Below are 20,144 nucleotides of genomic sequence, written 5' to 3' on the forward strand. Positions count from 1 at the left end.
TTTTTCCTTTTCTCACTCACTCCCTCTCTCCTTTTCTTTCTCTCTCTCACTCTGTCTGTCAACTTAGTGTCCACTGTTCCCAAGGCAAACCTCCAGCGGAATACGGAATGAGGATCACTAGACTGGAATGGTGCCCACTTATGCATGTGTGTGTGCATGTACTTGTGTGTTTGCGTATGTGCGTGCGTGTGTGTGTGTGAGAGTTGTAACAGAAATGTCCCAGTTTGTCTCCAGACAGACAAGTCTTTGGTAGTGTCCCATTGATTCCCAGTGAGGATGACAGAGCCCTTCTCTTTGCCTCCTCATACTGGCTCCCAGTCCCTTTACTCCCTATAGCTAGCTAAAACTAAATGCATGCTCTTCAACCGATCGCTGCCTGCATCTGCCCGCCTGTCCAGCATCACTACTCTGGACAGTTCTGACTTAGAATATGTGGACAACTACAAATACCTAGGTGTCTGGTTAGACTGTAAACTCTCCTTCCAGACTCACATAAAACATCTCCAATATAAAGTTAAATCTAGATTTCGCTTCATATTTCGCAACAAAGCATCCTTCACCCATGCTGCCAAACATACCCTTGTAAAACTGACCATCTTACCAATCCTCGACTTCGGCGATGTCATTTACAAAATAGCCTCCAACACCCAACTCAACAAATTGGATGCAGTCTATCACAGTGCCATCTGTTTTGTCACCAAAGCCCCATATACTACTGTCGTGTCTTTACTTTCATTAAATTGAAGACTTATTGTTTTTATCAAAGATTCTCTGTAATTAGTATTACGCGATCAACTGATTAATCATGTAACTGTAATTAACTAGAAAGTCGGGGCACCAAGGAAAAATATTCAGATTACAAGGTTATAATTTCCTAATATAACCTTTCAGACATTTTCATATCTTATCCATTGTCTTCTAATTAATGAATTATTTACTTTACCTCACGTTAGTCTCAAACGTCGTAAATTGTTGGTTATCTGCATGAACCCAGTCTTCACTATGAGGCATCCATACATCAATTGTCTTAAATCATGTATTTATTACTGACTAAGTATTTCACAGAAATGCATCAACAAACAAACAAGGTAAATGTAGTTACATGAAATGATAGGAGAATGTGCCCTAGTGGGCTAAACCAGCATGGCGGCTTGTTAGACAAAAGGGGAAGTGGGGGTCGACTAAGAAGTCACTACAGAGTGATAATTATAACAATTGAAATGCTAATACTTTGCACATGAACGCTCACTCATTCGGGAACAATTGCAATCAATATATATATTTACGCTCAGTGTGTCGTCTTGATCGCTGGTGAAAAGTTTGTTTCTGTTTGTAGAGTTTCGAGTTTCGTCCTCTCTTTCTCTCTCTCTCGCTCTCTCTCTCTTTCTGTCTTGGTTAGAGGGGATAGTTCAGAGTGACATTAATTCGTTTCGTTATAGAATTAATGTTTCGGCGGATGTCGTTCTTCGTGTTCAATGATACCGAATTCCTAGCTGACTAGTAATTAATATCAAAGACTTGTTCTTATTCTGTCGATATCGATAGTCGAAGAGTTTAACCACGTGGTATGGTTAAAAGATTCAGCAATGGTCTACAACCTTTGTCCTCTCCTAATGGAGAAAAACATGGTCTGGTGATAATTTCTCAAAGTTGGGTTTTATTCGGAATTGCAGAAAAGGGGCTGTCCCAGGATGTCTGACCCTAACTGGGCTCAGGGGCGGTCCTCTGATTTAGTTCAAATCAAAAGGGAATTGTATTTTCCTTCATTAAACAGTCCAAAATCATATTACACAATTTTACAAACAGTATCATACTCACTCATTCATCTTATACAACAATTAGATGTAAACCTCATATCTGAGGCTATTATATAAATAGCGTTATGGTAATGTGGCCACACCGTCTCCCATGAGCTTCCCCAAGTTGTAACAAATGGACCAGTTCGTAGCTGGATTCTTCACCGATCTTTTATACTTTCTCTGGAACAGGAAATTTGTTCGGGCCTCGAGTTCTGTGAGGTGGGAGAAATTCCTTTGTTCTCAATGAAAATGTACTCTCTCTATACTGTGTGTCCATGAGGAGATCCTCAGGAATTTATGATGTCTCTCTGACCACAGCAGCCTAGTTGAATGAGGAAAGGGGGAGCCAGGGAGAGGGGGATGGGGCTTGCTATACCCAAAGAGGGCAACATCATGACACTACCCACCACTGTGACCTGTATGCTCTCGTTGGCTGGCCCTCGCTTCATACTCGTCGCCAAACCCACTGGCTCCAGGTCATCTACAAGACCCTGCTAGGTAAAGTCCCGCCTTATCTCAGCTCGCTGGTCACCATAGCAGCACCCACCCGTAGCACTCATTCCAGCAGGTATATCTCACTTGTCACCCCCCCAAAGCCAATTCCTCCTTTGGCCGCCTCTCCTTCCAGCACTCTGCTGCCATTAACTGGCACGAACTACAAAAATCTCTGAAACTGGAAACACTTATCTCCCTCACTAGCTTTAAGCACCAGCTGTCAGAGCAGCTCACAGATCACTGCACCTGTACATAGCCCATCTATAAATAGCCCAAACAACTACCTTTTCCCCTACTGTATTTATTTATTTTGGTCCTTTGCACCCCAGTATTTCTACTTTGCACACTCATCTACTGTCAAATCTACCATTCCAGTGTTTTAATTGCTATATTGTATTTACTTAGCCATCATGGCCAATTTATTGCCTTTACCTCCCTTATCTCACCTCATTTGCTCACATTATATATATACTTATTTTCTACTGTATTATTGACTGTATGTTTGTTTTGCTCCATGTGTAACTCTGATTTGTTATAAGTGTCGAACTGCTATGCTTTATCTTGGCCAGGTCGCAGTTGTAAATGAGAACTTGTTCTCAACTTGCCTACCTGGTTAAATAAAGGTGACAAAAAAATCAAATGAATGACCCATTGGGATACATTCATCCCACTATGCCCCAGGGATATAGGGAAAGAGACCGATAGAAAAGTGAGTGCACACTAAATATTGATTATTACCCATTATTAACTCTCTTACATCAAATTGTGAAGGACACCAGATTCTTGTGAAATAGGTATTCTTTGGTAGTTTTCAATGGGGATGTGCATAACCTAATTCTTCCTTCCCCAACCTGTGGTGTGACTGCAGGCTGCACTGTGACTGTGATAAAGTAATAAGGTCCTCCACCATGTATAGTCCCAAATTCCTCTGGTTTGATTCATCTGCAATTTAGCTGTATAGGGAACATAGTGGACACCTATGGGAGCTTCCTCTCCTCTCCTTTAATAGAAATGGAGGACCACTGCAGAATCATAGAGATTAATTATAGTTTAGGTGGTTTATTTCTAAGTTGGTCTATAGTTTAATTAAGCAATAAGGCCCGAGGAGGTGTGGTATATAGCCAATATACCACGGCTAAGGGCTATTTTCAAGCACGACGCAGCCATGGTATATTTGCCCATATATCACAACCCCCCGAGGTGCCTTATTGCTGTTATAAACTGGTTACCAATGTAATTAGAGCAGCAAATATAAATGTTTTATCTTACCCGTGGTATACGGCCTGATATACCATGGCTGTCAGCCAATCAGCATACAGGGCTCGAACTACCCAGTATGTAGTTTGTCTCTGTTGGGACAGTTACATACTGAGTCACAGACATATACTATTATAACATGATTTGCAGAAACTGGTTTGTGTAAAAGGTTATTTGTGCAACGTAACTCTATGTGGATTTGGTTGGTGTGTGTGTGTGTGTGTGTGTGTGTGCGTGTGCACCTGTGTGTGTGTGTGTGTGTTGGGGGGATCTGCATTCAACTTTAACAACCATGGGCCTGTCAGTCAGAGTGGTGGAATTGAGAATAACTAATGAGTGTGTGTGTTTGTGTGTGCTTGGATACGGCAGGCCTGGAGTGGGGTGCTGTGTTTGGGTCTTTGTGCGTGTGTGTGAGGCAGGGTTGACCTTGTAGGGCTGGGCTGTGGGGCTCAGACAAAAGGCAGTGCAGGATTATCTATCCAGGGACAAAGTGTTTGATTAGCATGAGAAAACATCTAGCTCTAGCCTGCAGTGCACAGCCAGGGAGGACAGGAGAAGAGAAAATAAAAGAGGAGAGGAGAGGAGGAGAGGAGAGGAGAGGACAGGATAGGAAAGGAAAAGGACAGGAGGGGACAGTAGAGGAGAGGAGAGGAAAGGCACAAGAGAGGACAGGGCAGGACTGAAGAGGAGAGGTGGGGACAGGAGAGGAGAAGAAAAGAGAGGACAGGAGGAGAGGATAGGAAAGGAGGTCATGGAATGTTTGCGTTCCTTTCACACAGTGTATGAAGTGGGTTTCACAGTGTGTATGTGATCAAACTTTAAGGTTAGGGTTAGGGTTACGGTTGGGTTAGGGGTTAAGTTTAGGTGTTGGGTAAGGGGTTAGGGAAAATAGGATTTTGAGTTGGAATAAATATTTTGGTCCCCATTTAGATAGTAAAACCAATGTGTGTGTGTGTGTGTGTGTGTGTGCGTGCGTGCGTGCGTGCGTGCGTGCGTGCGTGTGTGTGTGTGTGTGTGTGTGTGTGTGTGTGTGTGTGTGTGTGTGTGTGTGATGTGTGCCTCACAGTATATGGTATGGTGTTAAGTGTATGTGTGTGTATGTATGTGTTCCACAGTGTGTGTGGTTTGGGATTGGTATATTCTAATCTGTGGTATTAGTGTGTGTTCCTGCTGTGATGAACCCACTCAGATCCCCTGGTCCATTGTAGAGGTTGGAGAGGTCGTGTCCTAAGCCCCTGATCAGTGGATCTGTCACCTTTTCATTGGAGAGCCTCTCTCTTTCTGTGGATTAGGGAGTTGTGGGGATGATCTTACACTCCTCTATCTCCTTATCTTTCCTTTTGTCTTCCTGGTCTGAGGGAGGACAAGAAGAAGAAGACTTTGGTTTGGGGGAGGGAACCCACTCCAGCCTGGCCAGAGAGGGGGAGGAGAGAAGGGGGAGGAGGAGAGATGAAAAGGCGATGGACAGGGAGATCGGGGTGTTATAGGACTGGGAACATTATCGATCTTCAGAAGAACATTATGGACACAGGGAACCCTGTACTCACACATATGCTGGTGCGCATGCACAAACACACACAAACACATACAGAGACATACACACAGAACCAGGAAGATAACGAGTGTATTGTTTTAATTGGGTGGTGTCCACCGGGCACCTCTGAGGTCATGAGTTCAGCGCCCTGCCTCCCTGAACCATCACTGTTACAGTAGGTTTTGAGTTCAGCGCCCTGCCTCCCTGACCCCTCAATGTTACAGCAGGTTTTGAGTTCAGAGTCCTGCCTCCCTGACCCCTCACTGTTACAGCAGGTTTTGAGGGTGCTTTCTCTCTTTCTCTGTTTTTTTAATGACCTCTTTGTTTCCTGGATGGAAGGAAGTGGTATAAAGAAAGGGAGAGGGGGGGGGGGGGGGGGGGGTTAGGCTTTAATGTCTTTGCTTCTTTATTCCCTATCTCTGTGTCCTCTATTTCAATCCTACTCTCTTCTCTCTTCATCCTTCTCCCCAATCTTTTTCTCATTGCTCCTGTGAAAGCTTCTAGAAGATATTTGTTTGTTTGCCTTCATTCCTGTCTCTTCCTCTACTCTTCTCCCTTCTGTTTTTCTCCTTTCTCGCTCCCTCCCTCCCTCCCTCCCTCCCTCCCTCCCTCCCTCCCTCCCTCCCTCCCTCCCTCCCTCCCTCCCTCCCTCCCTCCCTCCCTCCCTCCCTCCCTCCCTCTCTCTCTCTCTCTCTCTCTCTCTCTCCTCTCTCTCTCTCTCTCTCTCTCTCTCTCGCTCACTCGCTCGCTCTCCTCTCTTTGGGGTGGGAGACAGGTCACAGTTGCGGGGGAGGGTCACTCTGTCACATGTTGTTTTGTCTCCTCCTTCACCAAGACATACCCACACTCGGTACCCTAGCAACTTGCCTCTAGGAAGTACAGTTTGAGGGAACAATGACCACAAATTCACTATTGCCTGTTCTCTCGCTCTCTCTCTCCCTCTCTCCATCTCTCTCTCTCTCTCTCTCTCCCCTTCTCTGTCTCTCTCCTTCTCTCCTCTCTCTCTCTCTCTCTCTCTCTCTCCCTCTGGTAAGATTCATGATCCAGTCTGCTATGTGGGCCGGTTGACGTTTATATCTGATGACTGTAAACTAAAATAAAATGGGAATGGATTGGTTGTGGAACTATTTATCTTGTGTGTGTTAGCTGCCAAAAGGCAAGCCCGTACAAAGTGTCATGAGAGACAAATTAATCCTTGCTTATAAATCTATAAATATTTGACTTTCCTCTCCCTCTCCTTCACCCGAGAAGTCTACCTATTCCTGCTCCTCTTACCTGAGGGAGTTAGATGGCAAGCCAACTGATAAATTGACTACAAGAGAAATAGATATATTTTTTGGGGGAAACCTAGATAAAGTTTGGCCTTATCCTCTTCATCCTACAAAATAAATGACTAAGCAATAGATTACATACTTCTCTGTCTGTGACTTCTACAGTTTTATGGGGACAGTGAAGGAATCTGCCAGTGCTGTCATGTAATTACCATGTTGACCAGTAGAGGGGGTAAGAGGGATGGCTATTTCCTCTTGATGTGTGTGTGTGTGTATGCGCGTGTGTGCATGTGTGTGTGTGCTAGCATATTTGCCTGGCCTGTGTGGAGGGTTTGAGGAGGCAGCTATGGAAGCTATGAGAGGGTCTGAGAGCAACACAGATGGTCTGGGGTCCCACACACTGACAGTTTTGCTCATTTATAACCATCAGAGGCGGAGGGTGCATCCCTGTCCCCTGCCCCAACCCCCTAGCCCTCCACTAGCCCCCCGCTGGCTGCATTTTGCCTAGCAACGCTCAGCCCTGTGGGTGTAATATGGGACACACAGCTAAAAAGGACTATGTTGGCTATAACTTCTACAGGGGAGAATCAATATACTACAGGGGAGAATCAGTGTTAAGGCGTATTAGAACTGACATAAACATCATTATCATCAGCAACATCATTTAATTATATAATTAACCCATCTCCTTCATCTAAAATTCAGGTGAAAAATATACAACAGTAAAAGGATGGGATTTCTAACCCATCTCTAAAATCACAGATTCAATTCTTTAAAATCGGATTTCCTCAAGTCGTTTTTTTCTTTCTTGAACATGTATATTTTGAATGAATCCGTGACTATTACGTATTACCATCCACATTCGCCTAGTCAGGGAACTCAACTAGATGTCATCCAGCCCCGCTGGTCCTATCCTCCATCCTCAGCCCCCAGTGTGCATCAAAGACAAGGCAGAGATGATCTCCTTTTGCTGTGTTCCATGTTTAGCATAGGTCCCCACCTCAAGGCCTTTGGGCACAGGTCCATGGCCCTGATGGCTGACTAGGGTGCTGATTGCAGGAGTGCAGGCAGGGTTAGCTCAAAGCCCTGCTACTCAATGCTTTCTTATGGATCAGAATGCTCTTTAATGGGCTGTAAGGAGCAACTGCCGGATGGAACGGTTCACCTGGGTAAGTCACAATCTGTGCTTACTGGGACCCGACACATCCCCAGAGTCAAATTAACTCGTGGATGCCATTTTTATGTCTCTGTGTCCCGTATGAAGGACTAACATTCCGCTAACACTAGTTAGAAATTGCACAAGCACCAGTTAGCAACTTCCTTCAAGCCTCACTGCCAAAATCCTGATGTATCCCTTTAAAGAATGGTATGTTCTTGGGGGGAGGGGGGCTGTCAATGTGTGTGTCTGTGCGTGTGTATGTTCGTGGAAGCATCTCACTCCCTCTCTATCCATTCTTTTTGTTAAACTCTTTCTCAGTCTATTTTCACTTTATTATTTTTTTCCTCTCTCTCCTCCTCTTAGCCGTCCTCACTCATTTCTCAATGCTTCCTCTCCTCTCCTCTGTGTTGATGGCTGCTTTATCAGAAAAGGGTGTGGACGTGTCCAACGTGGGACTGCCCTCTCTTCATCTTGGCTGAAAGTCTTCAGCCTGCAGCCTGGATCCTCAGACACACACAGAAAAGGACCTGCCTTTGTTTACACTTAATGGTAGTTAGGGATGCTTCCCCTTCACTCTGTCTGTTTTTCTTTCTCTCCCTCTCTCTGTCTTTCTCTCTCTCTCTCCCTGTGTCTTTCTCACATTGGTTGAGGAGGCTTATTTCTCTTCTTTATCTGTCTCTCTTTCTCCCTCATCTTTGGGCAGCTGGAAGAAAGGTCATCTAGGGTCATATTCTTAGATCCACCTGAGAAGTGTGTCACTTAGGCGCTGGTAAAGCCCACTGCATGTTTGATCTGTCTCCCACCTGTGAGCTAATGATCTCTTCTCCTTTCTGTTTGTCTCCTTTCTTACTGCACGCACAAATGCTCTCTCTCTCTCTCTCTCTCTCTCTCTTTCTCTCTCTCTCTCTCTCTCTCTCTCTCTCTCTCACACACACACAAACACTCCCTATTGATCTCCCTGTTTTTCTCTCTCTCATTCTCTCTAGTTTTGTTCCTCCCTCCTCACCTGCAGACCACTGATCCACACCATTGAGCACCTGTGATCTGAGTTCTACAGTTGAGTGGAGGGGCCCCTGTCCCCTGTTAGCCCTCTGAGGGAGTGCGATGGGAGATGAGGGGAGGGCCGGGCTGGGGTACCCCCCTTTGACAGCCCAACACAGAGAGGTTGCTGGTGAACAGGGGACTATAGAGGGGGTCGAGCGGCCTGCTTTAAAGAGCAACACATCCCTTTCTCAATACCCCCCGTCCCCAGCCCGTTGTCCCCCAACAGGAGAGGGTGTGTTTGGGGGAGAGGCCAGGCGAGGAAAGGCAGGCCATGAAACAAAGGCCTGGTCTTAAGGCCAGCACTGTTCTGCATGGTAGCGGTCTTATTCTTCTCCTCCTTGCCTTTTCTTTTCTTCTCTGGCTGCTATTATGGGGCTTAGGTGTAGACTGGGGGGTTAATATGATGGATGGGCCTGGGGAGATGGAGGGATATAAGGATGCGGGGGGGGGGGGGGGGGGGGATGCTCCCTGTTTGAGAGGAACGTGCGAGGCGTGGGGCTGCCCTGGGGGTGGGCGGGTCAGTGGGGGTGAGGATGGGGGAGAAGGGGTATGTTTAGGCTGTAGACAGGGGGTAGCTACATGTTGGGATATGGGTGGGGGGAGGCGATACCTCAGAGGAACGTGCGAGGCTTGCAGGGATCGGCAGGCGGAAGGGAGGGGGTGAGGGATGGATGGAGAGGGTGCATGCTTGGGAGGTTCAGGGAGTTGAACTAGGGTATATGTGATGGGGGGTTGAAGTACATGTTCGGATTTGTGGGGGGTGGAAAAGGGGGTACGTGCTGTGTGTGTGGGTGAGGGAGTGTATTGTGAACAAGGGAGTGTGTGGGTGAGGGAGTGCATTGTGAACAAGGGAGTGTGTGGGTGAGGGAGTGTATTGTGAACAAGGGAGTGTGTGGGTGAGGGAGTGCATTGTGAACAAGGGAGTGTGTGGGTGAGGGAGTGCATCGTGAATAAGGGAGTATGTGGGTGAAGGAGTGCATTGTGAACAACAGAGTTTGTGGGTGAGGGAGTGCATTGTGAACAAGGGAGTATGTGGGTGAGGGAGTGCATTGTGAACAAGGGAGTATGTGGGTGAAGGAGTGCATTGTGAACAAGGGAGTTTGTGGGTGAGGGAGTGCATTGTGAACAAGGGAGTGTGTGGGTTGAAGAAGTAGTACTTAAGGAGTGGTGAAGATGGGATCCATCATGACAAGGTGTTGGAGGAGGTCAAACAATGGCTCTGACCAATCTTAGTCTGGGCTTTCACCTGCAGGCTACTATCTTATGATAAATCTTTATCTTTTGTAAGAGACATCTGCAACAGGCTACTGTGATTTTCAACAAATGTTCAGAGTCATGAGAGCTGGAATGTTAACATTGAAAAGATAGTTTCAGGGCATATACATTCTAAAATAGTCCCCTTCTATTTCTGTCCATAAGAACCTTCTAGATTTACAGAAATATTGATGATCCTTAAAATAAAATGCACAGCTTGACCAGAGTACAGGCAGGTACAACTAGAACTCTGGAAACTTCCAAACTACACTGACGATGAACTGATGGCCAAGAGCAGAATGCTGAGGCTAGCCCCTTACAAGACTGGATGGTGTGTGTGTGTGAACAGTGGGTGCTATGTGTGTCCCAGCTCATCCCCAGGGTGTAGCGATAGATGAGAGTGTGTGTTGGAACCAGGCCGTCATCTTTCATCACGGACAGGATAGAACCAGGGCTGGGATTACAAGAGTTTATAATAATCATCATCTACCACCAACACAACACAGTTCAATCGAGGTCAGGCTTAACTGAATGAACAACAGAGACAAAATGCAAGTATGAACATTTATTAAAATAGATTGGGGAGGGGTCTCATCTCTGAGGGATGATCCTTGGAGCCAGATGTTATGATGGCAGGTAGCACTTATACAAAAATAAGCTGTCATTTATATACATTACAGTATGTATTCCCATTGGTGAGAAGACAAAAAGGTGATTGCACAGGTAGATTATTTAGCAAGCATAGTAAAGTTGCATTATTCAGCTATGCTCATTGGCCATAGGGTAATAGGACTGACATTCCTCATGTGGCTAATTGATAGTAAAGGAGGAGGAATGACATGACACTGTGCTGTTGATGAGTACATTGTCAACATCAGATATTCATTCCTAACGGTTTAACGTAAATGTACAGGATCATATGGCTTTGTGAGGCTAGCTGTGCCCGTAGCTATGCCTGTAGCTGTGCCCGTAGCTGTGCCCGTAGCTGTGCCCGTAGAAGAGGAAGCAATGTGAACTGCAGGCAACTGCCCAAATAAAGGAAACGCTTGTGTAAATGTGTGATACAAAGTATATTGAAAGCGGGTGCTTCCACACAGGTGTAGTTCCTGAGTTAATTAAGTGATTAAAATCCCAGCATGTTTAGGGTCATGTTTAAAAATGGCCAGTTGCCAATTATTTTGGCCACCATGGCTAGAAGAAGAGATCTCAGAGACTTTGAAGGAGGGGTCTCAAAGGAGTACAGGGGGTTTAAAGTGTGTGTGTGTGTGTGTGTGTGTGTGTGTGTGTGTGTGTGTGTGTGTGTGTGTGTGTGTGTGTGTGTGTGTGTGTGTGTGTGTGTGTGTGTGTGTGTGTGTGTGTGTGTGTGTGTGTGTGTGTGTGTGTGTGCCTCAGTCACCAGATCACAACCTAATTGAACACTTGTGGGAGATTATGGAGTAGCGCCTGAGAAAGCATTTTCCACCACCATCAACAAAATACCAATTTATGGAATTTCTCGTGGAAGAATGGCTCCAGTTCCAGACACTTGTATAATCTACGCCAAGGCAAATTGAAGCTGTTCTGGCGGCTTGTGGTGGCCCAACGCCCTATTAAGACACAGTGGGTGTTTCCTTCATTTTGGCAGTTACATGTATATTGTGCTTACTGAATGAAGTAAAGTGAGCTTTCCAATCAGACCAACCTTACTGATTGAAACAATGTTATTGAAACGACATTGCCACTCACACACGCGCAAGAAGACCTTTCCTCTTTTCAGACAAGATCTCTAACAAGATCTTATTATATATATATATAATTATCTGTCTCTCTGTCAACCAATCCATCTATCCTTTATTTTCTCTTATTTTCTTTTCTATGTAAGCCCATAACCCATTAAATGGAGTGTCTTATTCTCCAGAGGTGACCTCTTCGGTCTCAAGCCGTGGCCTCCTCTCTGCACCTTGTACTGTGGAATGTCCATACACAACCAATCAATGCTGACTTCCCCTCTTTGATCCCCTGCCTCTCCCCCAGCGCTCCACCTTGCAATGAGGAATTCACTGTTCCTTAGGGACACACAAACAGCCACACATCTCCCAGAACTGTCCCTAAAATCTCCCCCCCAAAATCAAAAGTCTTCTCAGCCCCATTTGACACCAATTCCCTCCCTAACACAAAGAGTGACAGTGGTGAGTGCATTCTCTCCCTACTGCAGTCTATCAGGCCAGCCGGGGGGCTTTGTCTCTCACACAGACCACCCGCTGTAAGACAGCCACCACACGCCACACTCTCACTACCCAGAGGCAGCTAACATACCTCTCCTTGCACATCCCGGACAGAAGGGAAAACTAAGACAAACGCCAATCTTACGCCCTTCAGAAATCCATCAGGGCCTAGCAATCCGCTCTTTGCAGCCCAGGAGAAACAAGCCTTTAGAATTTGTCAACCTGCTGGCTAAAGCAGGCCCATCCAGGCTGGTGGTTGTCACCCAGTGCCCAAAAAGAGACATTGGCGGTGGGTTGTGTGGGGACAAAGGTGGCCTGCCCTGGGGATTAGCTATTAGAATGCTGGTGTATGTTTAGGCCTGGTCTGAATGGGGAGGGCAAGAGGCAGGGTCCTGGGCTATTCTTAAGCAGGGAAGTGTTACTGTTTCAGCTGCTAATGCCGCCCCCCTGAGTTAAGCATACATCCATATACAGTGGGGAGAACAAGTATTTGATACACTGCCGATTTTGCAGGTTTTTCTACTGACAAAGCATGTAGAGGTCTGTAATTTGTATCATAGGTACACTTCAACTGTGAGAGACGGAATCTAAAACAAAAATCAAGAAAATCACATTGCATGATTTTTAAGTAATTCATTTGCATTTTATTGCATGACATAAGTAATTGATCGCCTACCAACCAGTAAGAATTCTGGCTCTCACAGACCTGTTAGTTTTTCTTTAAGAAGCCCTCCTGTTCTCCACTCATTACCTGTATTAACTGCACCTGTTTGAACTCGTTACCTGTATAAAAGACACCTGTCCACACATTCAATCAAACAGACTCCAACCTCTCCACAATGGCCAAGACCAGATAGCTGTGTAAGGACATCAGGGATAAAATTGTAGACTTGCACAAGGCTGGGATGGGCTACAGGACAATAGGCAAGCAGCTTGGTGAGAAGGCAACAACTGTTGACGCAATTATTAGAAAAAGGAATAAGTTCAAGATGACGGTCAATCATCCTCTGTCTTGGGCTCCATGCAGATCTCACCTCGTGGGGCATCAATGATCATGAGGAAGGTGAGGGATCAGCCTAGAACTACACGGCAGGACCTGGTCAATGACCTGAAGAGAGCTGGGACCACAGTCTCAAAGAAAACCATTAGTAACACACTACGCTGTCATAGATTAAAATCCTGCAGGGCACCCAAGGTCCCCCTGCTCAAGCCAGCGCATGTCTAGGCCCGTCTGAAGTTTGCCAATGACCATCTGGATGATCCAGAGGAGGAATGGGAGAAAGTCATGTGGTCTGATGAGACAAAAATAGAGCTTTTTAGTCTAAACTCCACTCGCCGTGTTTGGAGGAAGAAGAAGGATGAGTACAACCCCAAGAACACCATCCCAACCGTAAAGCATGGAGGTGGAAACATCATTCTTTGGGGATGCTTTTGTGCAAAGGGGACAGGACGACTGCACCGTATTGAGGGGAGGATGGATGGGGCCATGTATTGCGAGATCTTGGCCAACAACCTCCTTCCCTCAGTAAGAGCATTGAAGATGGGTCGTGGCTGGGTCTTCCCGTATGACAACGACCCAAAACATACAGCCAGGGCAACTAAGGAGTGGCTCCGTAAGAAGCATCTGGCCTAGCCAGTCTCCTCACCTGAACCGAATACAAAATCTTTGGAGGGAGCTGAAAGTCCTTATTGCCCAGCGACACCTGAAGGATCTGGAGAAGGTCTGTATGGAGGAGTGGGCCAAAATCCCTGCTGCAGTGTGTGCAAACCTGGTCAAGAACTACAGGAAACCTATGATCTCTGTAATTGCAAACAAAGGTTTCTGTACCAAATATTAAGTTCTACTTTTCTGATGTATCAAATACTTATGTCATGCAATAAAATGCAAATGAATTACTTAAAAATCATACAATGTGATTTTCTCGTTTTTTGTTTTAGATTCCGTCTCTCATAGTTGAAGTGTACCTATGATACAAATTACAGACCTCTACATGCTTTGTAAGTAGGAAAACCTGCAAAATCGGCAGTGTATCAAATACTTGTTCTCCCCACTTGATATGAGAGGATTATCTATCGGTATGTGGGTTTTGTGCTGCACTGACATTTGGGTTTTAGGAATGACATTTTCTCAAACAGAAAATATGGTGTATAAATGAATTAGTGTATTTGAATGGTATGTATTAAATACTTTTAAAACAAATGACCAAGACTTTATTGATGAGGATTGACACCTGCAATGTGTAGATGACATGTGAATGATGAATAGCAGTTGTACTGTCATTGACACAGAACAGTAGCCCTCTTCCTCCTTCAGTAGGTAGTCTTGGGTCATCAACTTTGCACAAAATAGAGTAGGACTGTATTAGATCCCAAACCTATTGGTACAGAGACGCACCTATATCTTGTGGAGCTTTGTTATTTTACACTAACACACACACATAAAACCAACGGCTCCGGCCAGGATGCAATAAAACCCAAATAAGCCAGGAGAAACTGCCATAGGGAGATAATGTATTAAGGTCCTGTCAGTGGCCTGGAACTCTCAGATAGACCAGAGCAAACACAGCTAACTGGACCCATACATGCACACAGAGACTTAACACTCTGGATTAGACTGGAGCAAGGCACAGATCTTTAAACAAGATCTGTCTAACAGTGGCAACTCAGGCTTGTTTTCTACAATCCCAGTCTGTGAAAATGGGTGAATGCTGATAACACCACTTTTGGCTGTCTGGGTGTTTTCCATAATAACTCTGAAACAAATAGAACAGTGGTCTGGCTGCTGATCTGCTCTGTGTGAGACCCTGGCACTTAGACTGGAAAAACAAAACAAATCTGTCTGCGTGTGTTCCTGTGTGTGTTTTGAATGTGAGTGTGCGTGTGTTTGTATACAGTATGTGTGAATGTGATTAACGCGTCTGATGTGTGTAATCATGTGTGTGTGTACTGAGGCATGCTGGTTGATGGCTGAGCTTGATGCTGGTGTGTGTCAGTGTATGATTGTGTCTACTCTAATGTGTGTGATTGAGCTTGTTATTTTGGAATTGTGGTGTGTGTGGGCTTAGCCTCGCTGTCCGGTGGCTGATAATAACACGAGACTGTATGTGTTTGTGGACTTCGTAGCGTTGGGCTTTCCCACCGTGCTCAGTGTGTCTGAGCTCTGTGTGTTTTGGGGTTGCACGCATGAGTCCGCCAGCTGTTCTATTCTCCCCTCTCCCAGTCTCCTAGTACCCTCCCCCCCTCCCTCCCTCAGAGGCCTGCTCTTCATCTGATAAGGGTCTAGCTCGCCAAGCCCTCAGCGAAGCCCATCAGAGCTGCACCACGCTAACAACACACCCTCCTTCCCCTCCACAATCACTACATTTACATGAGAAAACACAGTCTTATGTCCAGTTCACTGGAGCTATGGATGGGCAGCCCAGTAGAAGACTGTGGGCTGTTTTTGAGAGTGTAAGTGAGTGGGAAGAAGAGTGTGTGTGTGAGCGCAAACGGCCGATACTTCTTACCTTATGCTATGACTCTTTTTAACATGAACACTTTCATATTCATAGATGATGCTGCTTTTAGTGTCTGTGTCGTTTTATAGTGTATTTATTGTTGATGCATGTTTTGGGTGGTGCAATCACAGCCTCTGGGGGATGAATACATTATTATCTTAATGTGTGAGAACAGAAAAGAGAGAATTTTGAGATCATTTGTTGGTATTTACTGTATGTATCTTATTTTGTAATCATGTGATGGAACTACTAGAGTCTCATGACTCAATAATGCATTTTTCCAATTATTGGAAAGGAAATGGGGCATCAACCAGCTGCATCACACTTGTAGTGCATCCAACAGCCATGGGCGGTGGTAATGTAACACAAAGGAGAGTCCAGGAACGAGGAAGCCCTTGCCCCGTAGCTATTTATCCTGTCAACCTGCCAACTTATTATAGTATATGCATCATCACACTACCACCACCACCATAATTACCACCACCATCATCACTACCACCATATTTACCACCACCATCATCACACTACCACCACCACAATCACTACCACCACCATCATCACTACCACCATAATTACCACCACCATCATCACTACCACCATATTTACCACCACCATCATCACACTTCCACCCCCACAATCATTACCACCACCATCATCACACTACCACCCCCACAATCATTACCACCACCATCATCACTACCACCATCATCACACTACCACCACCACAATCATTACCACCACCATCATCACTACCACCACCACAATCATTACCACCACCATCATCACTACCACCACCATCATCACACTACCACCACCACAATCATTACCACCACCATCATCACTACCCCCACAATCATTACCACCACCACAATCATTACCACCACCATCATCACTATCACCACCACAATCATTACCACCACCATCAACACTACCACCATCATCACACTACCACCACCACAATCATTACCACCACCATCATCACTACCACCACAATTACCACCACCATCATCACACTACCACCACCACAATCATTACCACCACCATCATCACTACCACTATCATCACACTACCACCACCACAATCATTACCACCACCATCATCACTACCACCACAATTACCATCACCATCATCACACTACCACCACCACAATCATTACCACCACCATCATCACTACCACCATCATCACATTACCACCACCATCATCACTACCACCATCATCACACTACCACCACCACAATCATCACTACCACCATCATCACACTACCACCACCACAATCATTACCACCACCATCATCACTATCACCATCATCACACTACCACCACCATCATCACTACCACCATCATCACACTACCACCACCACAATCATTACCACCACCATCATCACTACCACCATCATCACACTACCACCACCACAATCATAACCACCACCATCATCACTACCACCATCATCACACTACCACCACCACAATCATTACCACCACCATCACCACACTACCACCACCAGAATCATTACCACCACCACCATCACTACCACCATCATCACACTACCACCACCACAATCATTACCACCACCATCATCACTACCACCATCATCACACTACCACCACCACAATCATTACCACCACCACCATCACTACCACCATCATCACACTACCACCACCATCATCACTACCACCATCATTACACTACCACCACCACAATCATTACCACCACCATCATCACTACCACCATCATCACACTACCACCACCACAATCATTACCACCACCATCATCACTACCACCACAATTACCACCACCATCATCACACTACCACCACCACAATCATTACCACCACCATCACCACACTACCACCACCAGAATCATTACCACCACCACCATCACTACCACCATCACCACACTACCACCACCAGAATCATTACCACCACCACCATCACTATCACCATCATTACCACCACCATCATCACACTACCACCACCACCACAATCATTACCACCACCATCATCACTACCCCCATCACCACTATCATCACACTACCACCACCACAATCATTACCACCACCATCATCACTACCACAACAATTACCACCACCATCATCACACTACCACCACCACAATCATTACCACCACCATCATCACTACCACCACCATCATCACTACCACCACCATCATCACTACCACCATCATCACTACCACCATATTTACCACCACCATCATCACACTACCACCCCCACAATCATTACCACCACCATCATCACACTACCACCACCACGATCATTACCACCACCATCATCACTACCACCATCATCACACTACCACCACCACAATCACTACCACCACCATCACAATCATTACCACCACCATCATCACACCACCATCACACTACCACCACCACCACCATCATCACTACCACCACCATCATCACTACCACGATCATTACCACCACCATCATCATTACCACCACCATCACACTACCACCACCACAATCATTACCACCACCATCATCACTACCACCATCATCACATTACCACCACCACAATCATCACCACCACCATTATCACACTACCAACACCACAATCATTGCCACCACCATCATCACTACCACCACAACCACTACCACCATCATCACACTACCACCACCACTATCATCACCCCCCACCCCCCAGCACACCACCTCCATCACCCAACCAACCCCAGCTCCGCCATCATACCCCGGGCCATTAAATCTGAGTTATGGGCTTGCTTTCATTTCCTTGGGGACTCAATGAAGGTCATCAACTCCAGATCACGGGCCACACTGAATCAACACTTCATCTGTGTCTCTGTGTGTTGCCACACCGCCTCTCATTTCCCTGGGTAGCTATTGGATGGCTGCTCTCCTCCACACCAGCTGTCTGCTAGGCCTGGTCTGCCTAACCCTGATCTACAGATTACAAGGTCCTAGCAGAGATGGAGACACAGGACAGAGAGAGAGAGCGAGAGAGAGTGTGAGAGAGAGAGAAGTCCTTTAATTAAGGCTTGTGTGGCTGGGTTGGGGCTACGCAAACAGGGTACCCTGCCATCAATGTTTGGGTAGAGGGGAGAGAGAGGCAGAGGGTGAGAGAAGGGAGAGGGCGACAAAGAGTTAGACACAAGGACAAAGGGGAGAGGGGGACAGAAATGGATGAGAGGGTAGAGAAGGGGAGCCAGGGAGTGGGGGAAATAGAAGACTAGGGACAGCCTGATTCAAAGATGTTATGATGCTATCTGTTGTGTCATAATGTGATGGGGAAAGAGGGGTGAGGAAGGCAAGGTGGGGGGCCTGGGTGTTCAAATAATACCTTAATAAGGAGGAATGGGTGACCGGCCCAAAGGCAATATTCCCTTTCTCTGACTTTACGATTTCATAAATGTTTTCTTCAAAATCAAACCCTTGACAAATATTTGATGCTTTTCTTCTTGTGCCCTGATATCGATCAAAGCATAGACATACTAAAATACATTTGATCATCGTTACGTTCCGCAGTTTCTGTGTTGTGGGTTTGTATATGTGTGTGTTTCAGGAAATGGCTTCCTGGAATCCTAAAGCAGCTGATTTGAGCTCTTGCCCTCCCTCTCGTCAGGGCAAACAGCTGTCTCGCCACTGACCAACTCCAGCATGATAAAAGCCAGTGTTCCTCCAACAGGGAGGAGAGCTTCTTTTTATGTCCTGTGTTGGTTAGTGAAAGTTTTGTTGCTGTTATTTTGTAGCCGCTCCTTCAGAGGTATGTCAATAGGACTTAGTGTTTTTGGTTATTGAAATTGTTCACGTAAATTATTCTTTAATTTTTTCCCAGGTGGGGAAGGGGAACTCACCTTGGGATTGTTTAGGCAAGAGGCCTGCGGGCATACATAACCTGTTGTATTTAATCTGCCTATGTACACTAGGTAAGACCTGGGAGGACCACCCCCTTTATTTTGGTTAGCGCGCTGGATGGTTCTAAATGTTAGGTAAGAAGTGGGAAGGCAGGTAAGGTAGGAGTAATTTTTACTTTCTTTGCTTTGGTTCCGTCCAGCCCGTTTTCCCCACTTTACCGCTTTAAGGAATAATAAATTCCCTGTAAACAGTATTTTTCTCTGCCTCTGTCCTTCCCCGCACCTACGATCACAAATGTTTTCACTCCACGGTGAGTTGAGATGTAACAGGGTGTTGCGTTCCCTCCAAGAGGCGTATTTAACAATCCGATTTTTTTAAAATGTGATTGTTTTCAGTTAAAATGGTCAGAAAGAAACAAATAGCTTGTTTGCAAAGAGCAATTTCTCAAGCAAACATTTTGCAAGGACTGTCTGGGAGTGATGTAAATGGAGAGGGGAACACTGAAAACTATATTTTATTGGCAGAGAGGTTTGTAACTTCTTATTGGTCTAACTAATTAACGCCTGGTGACGTCTCCAGGCAGGCCAAAACCCCATCTGACCAAAACTGAAATGATAGCTCCTACATTATACTTTTTGCATTTTCAGTGTGGAAGTAATAAAACAGAGGAAAATCATGCTTTTAATAAGAGTTGTATGAACTAAGCATTCATCTCATGTTTAATGAGAGCCTATAGGGAGAGTTAGCACAAACCTGCCCACACAACAGTAGATTTCAGACAAGTTGGTCATCTCTAAC

The 20,144-nt window shown here is 45.7% G+C and overlaps 1 long non-coding RNA gene across 1 annotated transcript in view; it reads right to left on the bottom strand.

Annotated features, from left to right (window-relative positions):
* The window catches only part of LOC149985241 (uncharacterized), a 1,026,866-nt gene that overhangs the window by 70,536 nt on the left and 936,186 nt on the right, over nt 1-20,144 (bottom strand). The gene's annotated exons all lie outside the window — the stretch shown is intronic.

Source organism: Oncorhynchus mykiss, chromosome 2, assembly GCF_057628025.1.
Source record: "Oncorhynchus mykiss isolate SJ-2025 chromosome 2, ASM5762802v1, whole genome shotgun sequence".
Taxonomy (NCBI): domain Eukaryota; kingdom Metazoa; phylum Chordata; class Actinopteri; order Salmoniformes; family Salmonidae; genus Oncorhynchus; species Oncorhynchus mykiss.